At 39.2% G+C, this 12277-nt stretch overlaps 1 protein-coding gene across 3 annotated transcripts in view; it reads left to right on the top strand.

Annotated features, from left to right (window-relative positions):
• Positions 1-4823: 4823 nt before the first annotated feature.
• The window catches only part of RADIL (Rap associating with DIL domain), a 133835-nt gene continuing 126381 nt past the window's right edge, over positions 4824-12277 (top strand). For all 3 annotated transcript variants that reach the window (XM_074207004.1, XM_074207002.1, XM_074207003.1), the window contains exon 1: positions 4824-4885. The gene's annotated coding sequence lies outside the window, so the exon portion shown is untranslated. The remainder of the gene's footprint in view (positions 4886-12277) is intronic.

Below are 12277 nucleotides of genomic sequence, written 5' to 3'. Positions count from 1 at the left end.
ATACAACAAAGTTCCTACTGGAGATATTGAAGAAGAGATGCTGAGAAGAAAATTTAGGCATAATTTCTCTCGTTTAAATACTGACATACCTATATGTTTTTGTAAAACATGTATGGTTGAACCATGTGCTAAATTAAGTAAAACTAAACATTCAACTCATCCAAATATTTATAACATGGGAACATTTAGGACCTTAGAAATATCAGGAATTCCATTTGAAGAAGGTATTGAAGGAAGAAAGATATTTCCTACAGAATTTCCTTGTTTAAATTTACATGCTTGGAATTTCAAAAATGAATGTTTTTCACCCTGGGTTGCCTGTCGTACCCCAAATAGAAGAATTTATGATCATTCTATTTTGCTACAGGTGGGGAATTCTCCTGATAGAGTTGTTCCATGGGGTATTCCAGTCTATAATAAACCAATATACCCAGAAATAGGGTTAGCTAATTCAGAGATATGGAAGGCTATGGCAGCTATAGATGAGATAAAGTATATACAATGGAACAAGATGTTGGACAAAATATCTTATGCAGAAAAGAAATTGTCTGTGACTGTATGCACAGGACCAGATATTGCCTTCATGATAGGATCTTTCAAAGATATCAATATTATCAGAGAAAAAAAGGTGGATATAATCTTAACTCTTACAATTGCACTATTTGAGCATGTATAAGTAAGGAAGTGGAGGATGATGATGTTGTTTTCATGATAAGAAAACCAAAATCTGCTAAAATACCCACCAAGGTAGAAGGCTAGTTTATGTCTCCTGCTGATGAGTTCTTAGAAAAAACATTAAAGAGAATTAGGCAGAAGAAATGTGTTAGTTGCATTGTGTATCATAGCAATCATTATAACAGCTACTTTGGTGATTATTTCTGTACAAATAGGGAATAAAGAAAAAATTGGAAGCTAAATATATTCAAGAATTGTCAGAAAATGCTCAGGAGAGAATTAATGAAGATCTTTATTATTTGATTAATGCATTACAAACCTCTGTAATGAACCCAAGGGACGATTGCAATGTGATTATAGATTTTTCTGCTATTTGTGTTACTCCTTTAAAAATTTACCCAGAAACTTGAAAACTGGGTCTCTTTTAACCGGTCATTCCTGAGATAAGTTTCTGCTATAAAAAGTCCAAGTTTCCAAAAATAAAGTTGGTAGATTTTCACTTTCCAACCTTTTGTGTTTGTATATGTTTGTCTACCCTACCTGACTCTCAGAAATTCATGTCCAGACCCACACCAGAGCCATTGCAGGCGATAAAAGAAGAAAAAGATTAGGCGTAGGTGGCCTGTTAGAACCTATAAAGTTTTTTTTTTATGTTTAAAAAACATTTTATATTCTTCAAGTATCCATTAAATTAAAATTTCAAGAATGTAAAGAAAATTTAAAAAAAATTCATAGCAGCTATGTTTGTGGTGGCAAAGAACTGGAAATCAAGGGAATGTCCACCAACTGGGGAATGGCTGCACAAATTGTGGTATATGTATGTAATGGAACACTTTTGTTCTATTATAAATAAGGAAGGATGGGAATTCAGAGAAGCCTGGAAGGATTTACATGAACTGATGCTGAATGAGATGAGTAGAAGCAGAACACTGTACATCCTAACAGCAACATGGGGTTGATGATCAATCTTAATGGATTTGCTCATTCCATCAGTGCAACAATCAGGGACAACTTGGTGGCATCTGTGATGGAGAAAACCATCTATATCTAGAGAAAGAATTGTGGAGTTTGAACAAAGACCAAAGACTATTACCTCTAATTATTTTTCACAACTGATTTTTTTTAATACATTACTAAAATATTCTTGTTTTAAGAGTAAACCTATTACCCCCTCCTGCCAAAAACTATAGACCCTCATGAGAAATAAAGTAAAGGAAAGAAAAAAAAAAATGTGTTTCAGTCTATGTTCTGACACCATCAGCTCTGGGTGGATCACATTCTTTTTTTTTTAGGTTTTTTTGCAAGGCAGATGGGGTTAAGTGGCTTGCCCAAGGCCACACAGCTAGGTCATTATTAAGTGTCTGAGACTGGATTTGAACCCAGGTACTCCTGACTCCAAAGCCAGTGCTTTATCCACTATGCCACCTAGCCGCCCCTGATCACATTCTTTATGATAAGTCCATCATAAAAGTTACTTCCATATTTTTGCACTATTGCTGTTGCTGATTGTAATTCCCTCCATCCATTCCTCCCCACTACCATATATTATATTTTCTCTCTCCTTTCACTCTCTCCCTCTTCTAAAATGTGCTGTAGGGTAGCTGAGTGGCTCAGTGGACTGATCACTAGCTCTGGGGCCAAGAAGCCCCAAACCACATACCACCCCTGAGACCCAGCAACCACTCTGCCCCGTGGTCCCAGACAGGTCACCCAACCCTAGCCCCTTGTAAGAAGTAAAAAAGAAAATGTGTTATATCTGATTATTCTCTCCATTGATTTACTCTCTTCTCTATGACCCACATCCCCCTTCCCCCTTTCTCCCTTCTCTCCTTTTTACTCTAGATATTTATACCCTATTGAGTGTGTATGCTATCCAAGATATATAAACAATAAATAAGACCCAATGATAAGTGGTCAAAGGATATAAACAGTTTTCAAAAGAATTGTAAAATATTTAAAACCACACAAAAGAATGCTTCAAATCACTAATAAGTCAATTAAGAGCATATCAAAACCCTGGGATTTTTTATCTCAGATCTTGCAAATTGGAAAAAATGACAAAAGGTGGTCATAGTCAACCCGGAGGGGGTGTGGAAAATCAGCACATTAATATATTGTTGGAGGAGCTGGAAAATGGTATAACAATTTTGGGAAGCAATTTGGAATTGTTCAAATAAAGTAACCAAAATGACCATATTCTTTGAACTAGATTCTATTATTGGGTATCCTAAGGAAACCTTCAATAAGAAGAAAGTCTTCATATATTTCAAAATATTTTTAGAAGCACTTTTAAAAATAGTTAAGAATAGGAAATGAAGTAGGTGTTCAACAATTGGGAAATGGCTAAATTGTGATACATTAATATAACGGAATATTATTATGTTGATAAATACAGAGAAACCTGGTAAGATCTATATGAACTAGAAGTAGAGCCAAGAAAATAATACACAAGTAACCCTTTTTACTATACATACTAAACACAGAGAACTACATACTTAAAAATGAAAGCATAGGGGTGGCTAGGTGGCTCAGTGAATAAAGCACCGGCCCTGAAGTCAGGAGTACCTGGGTTCAAATCCAGTCTCAGACACTTAATAATGACCTAGCTGTGTGGCCTTGGGTAAGCCACTTAACCCCATTTGCCTTGCAAAAACCTAAAAAAAAAAATGAAAGCATAGTACAGTCATGAAGCAGGACTGAAATGAAGAGATATGAGTCTACCCCTAACCCATCCTTTCATGGAGGTGGTTGGTTCACAAATGTTACACACTGAACATGGTTTTAGACTTTGTTAATATTGATATATAAATAATTTTTTCCTTTCTAAAAAAATACTATTTATTATAAGGGATTGTTCTCTGGATGGGGAAGGAAAAAAGAAACTTAGGCTAACTATGAAACAGAAAGTGTCACACATTTTTTTTTGAATGATTGATATCAAGTCTTGAAGATAAAAGAGGGAAAAGAATACATTCCTTACCCTTTAAAGAGCATATATTTTCCTAGGGCAGTGGTTTCCAAATTCTTTTTGTTCTTTAAACCCCTTCAACTACTACCAAAAAAAATGCAACTCCCATGAGGGTAATTTAATGTACATAATATAATATTTGTGTAATATTTAACATATAACTTTAGATTAATTCATTATTTACAATACGTACAATAATGTTTGCCCCTAAATCTCCAAGTGAACATTTATAGTATTCTTATCAAAAGTAATTTTATTCTACCCTAGAATTATGAAAACTAATCATAAAACTCTCTTCATAAAAAAATCACAAATATGGGACATTTTGTAAGAATTAAACAAAGCAGGGGTGGCTAGATGGTGCAGTGGATAGAGCACCGGCCCTGGAGTCAGGAGTATCTGGGTTCAAATCTGGTCTCAGACACTTAATAATGACCTAGCTGTGTGGCCTTGGGCAAGCCACTTAACCCCATTGCCTTGCAAAAACTAGAAAAGAACCAAAAAAAAAAAAAAGAATTAAAGAAACCAGCAGGACCTGAAATGCTTACTATTTTTTGTAAGAATTCATATTGATTTATTGTACAGATTATAATAACCTTTTTAATGAAATAAGTCAACTTGGAAGATATTGAAAATAATGTAATAAACATAATTTCAAAAAAACTTGAACAAATTCGAACAAAAGTTAGCAGTATTTGGTTCAATTCAATAAACATTAAGCGCCAGCCCAGGCAACCCGCCCTGTGCTGGGGGCGGGGGGCGAGGGAAGATAAATCTTAGTCTTTGCCCCTTCGATGGAGCTAGCTGTGTGACCTTGGGCAAGTCACTTAACCGCAACCAAAAAAGCTTAAATATTATGTGGGGAATTAAGGAGAAACCCAGAGGCGGCGCGTTGGCTGCGTGGACTCTCCCCCGAGGCCGCGGGGTAAGCATGCGGCAGCACGCCCCGGGGGCCGAACGTGCCCCGCGCACGGTGACGCCCCTCCCTCCCAAGCCGCCCCCGCCCCGGCGCCGGTGAACCCCGGAGTATTCCGCGCCGAGGACTCTCCGTTTCTGTTTGGGGTTTTGCGGCCGTGGGGGTGACTGGCCCAGGCCCCGCGGCTGAGGCCGCACTTGAACCCGGCCCCGCCCTCCGGAGCCGCCGTGGCGCTCGGGGGCCGGTAGGCGGCGCCCACGCGCCCTCCGCGGGCGGCCTGGGGCGCGGGGATGCCGCGGGCTGCGGCTCTGCTGGCGCGCACGGAGGTGAGGGGCGCGGCGGGCCGGGCCGGGCGGGCGGGCGGGCGCGGCGGAGGCTCCCGGCCCGGAGGGCAGGAGGGGCGGCCGGGCCGGCCCGGGCCGCCGGCGGTAAGAGGAGCGGGGGCTCCCGGGGCGCGGGGGCGGGGGGCCCACGTGCCGGAGGAGAGGGGGAGGGGCGACGTGGAGCCGCGGCGGGGCGGCGGGGCGCGGGGCGCGGGCGCGGCGAGAGATGGCCGAGAGGGACCGCGCGCGCGCGTGTGTGTGGGCGCTTGTGTCTGCGGTGTGTGCGCGGGTACATGCGTGTCTGCGGTGTGTGCGCGGGTACATGCGTGTCTGCGGTGTGTGCGCGGGTACATGCGTGTCTGCGGTGTGTGTACGCGTGTGTATGTGTGTGCGCGGGTACATGCGTGTCTGCGGTGTGCGTACGCGTGTGTATGTGTGTGCGTGGGTACGTGCGTGTCTGCGGTGTGCGTACGCGTGTGTATGTGTGTGCGCGGGTACATACGTGTCTGCGGTGTGTGTACGCGTGTGTATGTGTGTGCGCGGGTACATACGTGTCTGCGGTGTGTACGCGTGTGTATGTGTGTGCGTGGGTACGTGCGTGTCTGCGGTGTGCGTACGCGTGTGTATGTGTTGCGTGTGTGATCTGCGCCTGTGCCCGGGGCGGGGGCCCGCAGTGACCCGCGGAAGCTCGAGCCCTGAAGATGCGGCCGGCCTGCAGGCAGGAGGACCCGGGTTCAAATCCGGCCTCAGACACGTATGATGACCTAGCTGTGCGGCCCTGGGCAAGCCACTTAACCCCACTGCCTTGCAAAAACACTAAAAAAAAAGAAATGCGGGTGATGGGCATGAAGGAGGGACCGAGTATGTGGGTGTGTGTGTGTGTGTGTGTGTGTGTGTGTGCCCAGGATGTGCCCATGGTGGGGAGGGGGCAGCCTCAGCTTCAGGAGTGCGGCTGTGACACTTTCTGCAGCCTTTCCACAGGAGCCTTTATTTTTTTCATCTGTATTCATCGATTCCTAAATTCTAGAAAAGTTAGATTTGGAAGAGACCGTAACTTTTTTTGCAAGCCTCCTTCCTGTTGTCTCCATCCCTGATTGAAGGAAACACTTAAAACTCAGTTAAAGGTTGGTGAGAATGAAGATGTGTTGGGTTTTTTCCTCTGTCCAGATTCCTGAGCCCCCAAGTTAAGAACTGCCACCTTACCCTAAGGCTGGGCACATAGTGGACATTCAGTACTGTTTTGTTGATTGACTTGTTATAGTCACCAATTCCCTATTTGATTCAAAGTCAGCCAAACATATTTAGCATATATGTATGTATTCTTATACATATATTTATATAAGGGGGACAGAAAGAAAAACCAGTATCTGGAAAGGGAGCAAAAACCAGTGTTTACTTCTTCATAATTAAGCTAATATTTAGTTCTGTGTGAAAGAAGTTTTGCCAAGTGGAATACCCTAGAGGAAAAGGACACCTGTTGTTCTGTCACATTTTCAAAGTAGATTCAGTAGTTAGCCCAAATGGAGCTCCTGATTTTTTTTTTTTCCAGAAAGAAACTATTGGTTCCTCTCTATACCAACCAGACATGTATTTCCAGGCTCCATGTCCATCATTTCAACAGAACAGAAGACCTGAAAAAATAGTAGGAAACAGACCCTGGATAAACAAATATCAGAGAACTACTTTGTTTAATTCCTGTAGAAGAAACAGGCATATTCCAATATCATGTCTAGCATCACACAAGCCAGACTTGGTAGTTTTGTTGTGTTTTTGCAAGGCAGTGGGGTTAAATGACTTGCCCCAAGATGACACAGCTATGCATTTGAACTCATCCTCCTGACTCCAAGGCTGGTACTCTATCCACTTCACCACCTAGCTGCCCCATGAAGTCTTTTAACTTTATGAATCGTATAATCCAAAATAGCTGAAAAGAATTTTTGATTTCTCTGAAATTTTTTTAAAGTGCTATACCAGAGATTCAGAACTTTCATTTCCAGGAATCAGTGATGATTCTATTGTTTTTATTTTAATCATCCATTTGAAAATCCTTCTAAATAACTAGTTTTTCATAACAATTTTTTTTTTTTGCATTTGATGAAAACAGCACCATTGCTGGAACCACAAAGATTGGGGATTTTAATAGTTTGAAAGGAACCAAAGCATATAAGACTATTTTTTATTTTCTTTACTGATTGAAATTTATAATGGGTTCCACATCATAGTTTTGGAACTGAGGCTTGCCTCCACCCATCTCATCTGCACAGAACATTGCACTAACTTCCTCTCCTCTCCTTTTACCCTTGGGATGATTTCAGTCTGTTTTTCATCAGAAATTGGACTCTCTTTCAAGGACATGAGAAAAACATTCTTTAAAAGTAGCGATTACAAGTTTAATATAGTCATCCTCTTTGTACCATATATATAAGGTTTAGGACTTTTCAGGGATGAGAGTATTCAGGACTCAGAAAAATAATCAGTTCACTCTTTTTAGAAATAAATCAGGTTACATAATGCCAACTCCATAGAGTTTTCATTGACTCCTCTTGCACTTTTCCTTTTTGAATCTGCAGTTTTTTTGACAAACAATAAGTTATGTGCAACTTGTAATTACTTAAGAAAGTAGACAGAAGAAATGGTAACTGCTCTCAGCAGTTCCTTTCTTAGAGAGTTGCAGTGAGACATTACTCCAAGATATACTTCCTGAAATATCTGAAATAGTCCCAATGGATATTGGTTTTGATCCTATTATTGTCAAAGACTTATGGATTTTAGCTGTTTTTTTTTTTTAGGTTTTTGGGTTTTTGTTTTTTTGGGGTTTTTTGCAAGGCAAATGGGGTTAAGTGGCTTGCCCAGGGCCACACAGCTAGGTAATTATTAAGTGTCTGAGACCGGATTTGAACCCAGGTACTCCTGACTCCAAGGCCGGTGCTTTATCCACTGTGCCACCTAGCTGCCCCTAGACTTAGGGATTTTAAAGGGGAATAATAGTCAATGAATAGCATTCCCTATTTTTTTTTACACCTTTTTTTCCTCCTGATACTGCCAAAACCAATTTAGCAAATGTCTGCAAAACAAACTGCCTAAAAGGCATGGTCCAAAAGAGCTCTTTGCTTTAGTGTAATGTCTCAAGAAATTTTTACTGTCTGTATTTGTTTTCTGACAATGACTTTTTCCTACTTGGAGGTGATTGATTGTTCAGCCTGTCAACAGTGTATAGGACAACATTGAAAGAATTCAGCTTGAAAAGCCATTAAGTTACCTACAGCAGTCCTTGCACTTGGAAGAGGCACTGCAGACCAAATGACATGTGTAGGATGTTTTTTTGTTCCAGGAATATAGCAAATCTTCAGGAATGCACTAAATAAGCATAGATTTCTAAGGAAGAAAAGAGTGAGGAAGTACACAGAACAACTTGTGAAAAAATTGAATTATGAAGCATTTTAATTTTCTGGTGGCTATTAAGCAATAGATGACGTAAGAGGCAGAAGCATTAGAAATTTAATATTCAGGTTCTCAAACTTTTCTTGTGGTAGTTAGGAAATTCTTATAAACTGATTTTACTACTTTTCTCAAATTCTGAATGACCAATTTTGAAAATTGATTCTGGAAACCTAAAATGAGATATGATTGCTCTTAGAATTGGGAGTACTTTGGAACTCTCAATATAATACACCGTCAGAAGACATGTGCTGTCCACAAGAATATTAAATAAAAATGTTTCAATTTTTGCTAAAATATATTGCAAAATAAATAGGGCCCTCCTCTTATCTAGTCACTGAGAAAGAAACCATGGCCAACTTGTGCTTTCCAGGATATGGGAAAGAAAACAACATATGCAATACACATTTCTTAGGTAAGCAAAACTTTTGACTGATTTATTTTTGAATTTCTTTCACATGTGCTCCTTCCTTCAACAAAAACAAACCTTCACGTACTCTGATTTGTTTTTGGTTTTTGTGAGGCAATGGAGTTGTGACTTGCCCAAGGTCATATAGCTAGTAAGTATCAGGTGTCTTAAGGTCACATTTGAACTCAGGTCATCCTGACTCCAGCGCCAATGCTCCCACAGTCTCTTTATTTTTAACCTATCTTTAGAATATCTGAAATACTGGTATTCAAGCAAGTTTTAGAAGTTTGGAAAGAGAGTGGACTCTGGAGTAGGGGGATTGATGTTCAAATTCTTCCCTGGACTTTTTTTTCTTTTAAAAAATTTTTTTTATTGTGGCCAACGCTTTAAATGTTTTTAAAAATAATTCTTTACTTTCCCCCCAATTACATGTAAAAACAATTTTAACATTTTAAAAATTTCTATCCCTAGGGCAACTAGGTGGCACAGTGGATAGAGCACCTGCCCTGGAGTCACTCACAAGAACCTGAGTGTTCAGATTCGTTCTCAGACAATTGATAATTACCTAGCTATGTGATCTTGGGCAAGTCACTTAACCCTATTGGCTTGTGAAAAACAAAAAAGGAAAAAAAAATTCTATCCCTCCTTTATCCCCTCCACCCTCCCTGAGAAGGTCAGCAATCTGATATAGGTAATATGTGTGAAATCATGTGGAATGTTTTCATATTAGTCATTTTGGGCAAAAAGACTTTTTAAAAAAGTAAACAATTGTATGCTTCAGTATTCAGATGTCATTGTTCTTTAGAGGTGCATAGCATCTTTTATCATGAGTCCTTTGAGATTGTCTTGAATCTTTGTATTGTTGAGAATAGCTAAGTCATTCATAGTTGATCATTGTTCAGTGTTATTATTATGTACAATGTTCTGGTTCTGCTTGCTTCACTTTGTTTTAGTTCATTTGAGTCCAAATTTTTTTGAAATCATCCTACTTGTCATTTCTTATAACACAATAATATTCTATTTTTTATAATCATATATCATAACTTGTTCAGCCACTCCCCAACTGATGGACAGACATACCCTCAATTTCCAGGTCTTAACCATCACAAAAAAGAGCTGTTATAAATATTTTTGTACAAATAGATTCTTTTCCCTTTATAAAAAATTCTCATTGGGCTCCATCCCTAGCAGTGGTATTGCTGGATCAAAGAGTAGAGCCCTTTGGACATAGTTCCAAATTTCTGGATCAGTTCACAACTCCACATGGTGCATCTGTGTCCTAGTTTTCCCATCTCCCCTCTAACATTTACAATTTTCCTTTTTTATCATATATAACCATTTTGAGCTTTCAGTCCTCATCAAGTCACAAAACCTCCCTGAACCTCAGTTTCTTAAACTACAGAATGAGGGGGATCAGACTAGATGACCTCTGAGGTCTTTTCTGGCTTTAGATCTGTGATCCTGAGCTAATATTTTTATAGAGAACTGGAGTATATAACCATGTACTACACCTACTTGTTTTCTACATAGTAAGAGGATTCATAATTGTGAGACCTAAGTAAGGAGTTAGGATTCGGGGGAAACTTCTCCTTAAGAGGTAGAACCTTTGGCAATTGGAATTCATAAAACTTAGGTAGGTGCTAGTACAGGACTTTCTGGTAGTGATCAGTTATATTATTTGGTCCTAATCACTGATTTTTAAGGAAAATGAAGACTGAATTACCAAAAGAATTTTCATGATATATTTGGCAGTAGGGAAAAATCCTTCTAAAAAATGTGATTGAAGAGTAGTAGTTAGCTAGAAACTAGGATCAAAGTAATTTTGTCATGTTATAATTTGAGAGTCATAGCTCTTAATATGCTTCCAGTTTCTAAGACTTAGAAAAGAGTCATTTCCCCTATCCCTCCCATAACTAAAGGCATTGTGGACTCCTTATGAAATTGAAATGTAGTAATGCAGTGTTCACTGGATTAAGAACCAGAAGATGCAGATTTGGTTCTTAAAATTGCCATCCTTTATGGTGAACTTCAGATATCTAATTCAAAAATGGAAAGAAAAAGATTTCTTCATGTCCTTACTTTTATACAGTTAGAGGGAATGAGATTGAAAAATGTTTCTTTAGTGCTTTGAATTTGTTAGAGAAATGTCCTGTATAATTATAATTTTTATAGCACTGTTATTCACCCCCCCCCCCCATCCTTCCCTCCAACAAAATATTGCATCCATCTAGCCTGGAAAAAGCCTAAAATGCCGATCTTGAAGCAGTGGGTGGAATGCAGAAATTCCAGTCATGCTTACATTGCTTCTGAAATAGCCTTTTTGTATCCTTTGTGTGTATGACTTCTAACATTCTGATGCACTGTCCTTAAGAAGCACCTCTTTGCCATGCTATAAGCCAGTTTCTTTACCCTAGAGGGTAAAGTGATATTTTTGTTTGCAATTTTGAATGACAATTTGTTTCTTCCATAATAAAGGAAGCAAGCAGGATCTGGGAAGGGAAGGGCACTCAAGGGGAATGACTGCAAAGGATTATTAAGTTTTTTGAGTCCTGACTAATTTCACTGTTCCCTAATTGAATTACAATTTCTGAGATGAGCATAGTTTCTTCAAATCCAGTGCCAGGTGGGCCCTTCTCAGCTTAACTAGGTCATTCTTGTTGAACTTAAGCTCCTTAATTATAATTGATACTTCTTTCATTCAGCAAATATCCATTGAGCTTCTTCTACATAAAAGGCATTTTTTATCAAGTGCTTCCTATGTCCTTAGCTAAATGTATACCCTCAGAGAAGGAGGTAATTGCCACTTTTATTGGGCATATTTTGTTTTGTTTTTCCCCCATTTTATTTTTCATTCAACAAGCATTTTCTTTCATCCCCATTCAGAAAGAAAAAAAATTTTTTAACTTATGCATAACCAAACCAAAGAAATTAATAGGCATATTTGTTATATAAATTTGGGGTTCGTGTTGAGACAGTCACCTGATAAGTAGTGGTGATGAGAACTCTAGTAGTTTCTTTTGGGAAAGGTATTTGAGCTCCTTCCTTTGATGCTTCATCATGATCTAGAAGTAAAAGATTCTGGAATACCTTGCCAGCAGATTCTGGCATGTTCCACCCAGCTGGAATGATGTTTTGTATGAGTATGCTGATGGACTATATGTCTGATGACAAGCCTTGTTTAGTATGGAGAGGTTCGTTATCAAAAGATTGGCCAATAAGTGATAAATATTTTAAACCATAGAAATTCCAGGCATAGAAAATTTTGTTTCTAATTTTTTTTCCATGTGGAAGGATCACAAGATCCTTGAAAAATTGAGCTGTTTCATAGCTTAATTTATTTCCTTCAGTCTTTATTTCCCTTGAAGATCAGGGTCATTTACTTGACTTAGATTGTGAGATCTCTTGAGAATTGAATAGTCCAGTTTTGTTTTTTGTTTTTTTAGGTTTTTTTTTTTTGTAGGCAGTAGGGTTAAATGACTTGCTCAGGGTCACACAGCTAGGTAATTATTAAGTGTCTGAGACCAGATTTGAACTTGGATACTCCTGAA

The sequence above is a fragment of the Macrotis lagotis genome, chromosome X (genome assembly GCF_037893015.1).
Source record: "Macrotis lagotis isolate mMagLag1 chromosome X, bilby.v1.9.chrom.fasta, whole genome shotgun sequence".
Lineage (NCBI taxonomy): Eukaryota > Metazoa > Chordata > Mammalia > Peramelemorphia > Peramelidae > Macrotis > Macrotis lagotis.
Note: the sequence above shows the minus strand (reverse complement) of the source record. Positions and strands in the feature narration are given on the sequence as shown.